The sequence below is a fragment of the Terrapene carolina genome, unplaced genomic scaffold, assembly GCF_002925995.2.
Source record: "Terrapene carolina triunguis isolate 2854851 unplaced genomic scaffold, T_m_triunguis-2.0 Scaffold51714, whole genome shotgun sequence".
In the NCBI taxonomy this organism is placed as follows: Eukaryota; Metazoa; Chordata; order Testudines; family Emydidae; genus Terrapene; species Terrapene triunguis.
In genome coordinates, this window is record NW_020716065.1 from 1 (window position 1) to 2,063 (window position 2,063).

A 2,063-nucleotide genomic window follows, 5' to 3' on the forward strand; every position below is an offset into this window, starting at 1 on the left:
CACAATTCAGGCCAATAGTTTGAAATTGGCAACCTCCCCTCAATTTTCGCTGATTCTGCAGTCGCAACATATGAAACGTTTATTTCAGTGTTTTGCACTCACCATTTTAGCTGCATTGATGATGGTTCTCTAAGGCAGTGGTCTCCAAACTTTTTTGATCACGCACCCCTATCAATAAAAAAATGTTGAGCACACACCCCCTGCCGCGCCGGCTCTACCATTTTTGCAGAAGCAAAAAAAAATAAAAGCCGCTCAGACTGCCGAAGCGCAAAAAAAACAAAACAAAAAAAACCCGCTCCTCCTGCTGCACACCCCCAAGGATCCTCTTGCACGCACCCCACTTTGGAGACCACTGCTCTAAGGAGTGACTAGCCCAGTGGCTCTCCACCTTTCCAGACCACTGTACCCCTTTCAGGAGTCTGATTTCTCTGGTGTATCCCCAAGTTTCACCTCACTTAAAAACTACCCGCTTACAAAATCAGACCTAAAAATACAAAAAATGTCACAGCCACACTATTACTGGAAAATGGCTGACTTTCTCATTTTACCATATAATTATGAAATAAATCAATCGGAATATCAATATTGTACTTACATTTCAGTGTATAGAATATAGAGCAGTATAAACAAGCCATTGTCTGTATGGAATTTTAGTTTGTACTGACTTTGCTAGTGCATTTTCTGTAGCCTGTTGTAAAACTAGGCAAATATCTAGATGTGTTGATGTACCCCCTAGAAGATCTCTGGGTACCCCCAGAGAAACACAAACCCCTGGTTGAGAACCACTGCACTAGAGAGTGTTAAGGTCTCTGCTAACACCCTGTACCCGATACTGTTACAATACGGAAAAAATAGGGCTGTCAACTCTCATCATTTTGTCAGCAGTCTCACAATCATTATTAAAAAGAACGAGGAGTGCTTGTGGCACCTTAGAGACTAGCAAATTTATTTGAGCATAAGCTTTCGTGGATGCATCCGAAGAAGTGGGCTGTAGCCCACGAAAGCTTATGCTCAAATACATTTGTTGTGGTAAGGTGCCACAAGTCCTCCTGTTCTTTTTGCTGATCCAGACTAACACGGCTGCCACTCTGAAACGATCATTATTGTTTTCCTTAAAGCCCCAGCTCCTGGAATCAAGTGAACAATGGGATGATTTCCTTCTTAAAGCAAACCTAAAGTTTCTAGTCCTGGTGGCTGTGGAGAAAGCTTCACAAATGTGACACACACCCCGCCCCTCGGGCACCCTAAAGGCTGCAAAAGCAGAAGGCAAACAAATGAACTCCTCAAGTCTCTTATTCTTACATAATCTCATGGTTTTAAAGTCAAGCGGGTGATTTTTGGTGAGCCGGACTCGTTAGTTTTGAGCATTTGGGGTTAGCAATCCCGGACAAATCACCTCCTTGCTGCACTCAGACCTTTTCCCTTCCTCAGTAATTAGGCTGCTGCTAGAAGGGTAATTAATGATTAGGTGCTGAGCAGCAGGATGACCCCCCCCCCATACCCCTGCCTTTAGCTACAAGAGCAGAGATTTGCACCCCCAGGGGTCCCTTTCCTGGGCTGTTGTCACAGCTCTGCGCTGGGTTTGCTGGGGTAGTCCCCCACCTCCCACTGATTGGCTAATCTTTGCCCAATCAGAGAGCAGGAAGTCAGTTTAAAAACATAAATCCTCCCCCTGTAATCCGTGAGCCCGGATAGCTCAGTCGGTAGAGCATCAGACTTTTAATCTGAGGGTCCAGGGTTCAAGTCCCTGTTCGGGCGACAGAAGTTATTTTATAATTCTGCCTCCTCTAGGAGCAGCTACACTTTGCCCCATTCACGTTTTCCCATAAACCCAGAGACACTTCCTAGAACAGTGCCAGGTCACCTTCCCCCCCTGCCCTGTAAAAGCCAGTCATAGAAAATGGTGTTTTGGCCTGTTGTTAAATGCTATGAGGTGAATTCTTGAGGAGAGGGAGAGAAGAAATAAATCGGGGGGGGAATCACTGATTTGAAATGACCATTGTCCAGTTCCATTTTATGAACCCGTCTCCAGAAAGCTTTTCTTACCACATCACCACTGAAGT

The 2,063-nt window shown here is 45.0% G+C and overlaps 1 non-coding gene across 1 annotated transcript; it reads left to right on the forward strand.

The window, feature by feature from the left end:
- The first annotated feature begins 1,685 nt into the window (after window positions 1-1,685).
- On the forward strand, window positions 1,686-1,758 carry TRNAK-UUU. The gene has a single exon. It is a non-coding gene; the product is annotated as a tRNA-Lys (tRNA).
- Window positions 1,759-2,063: the final 305 nt, after the last annotated feature.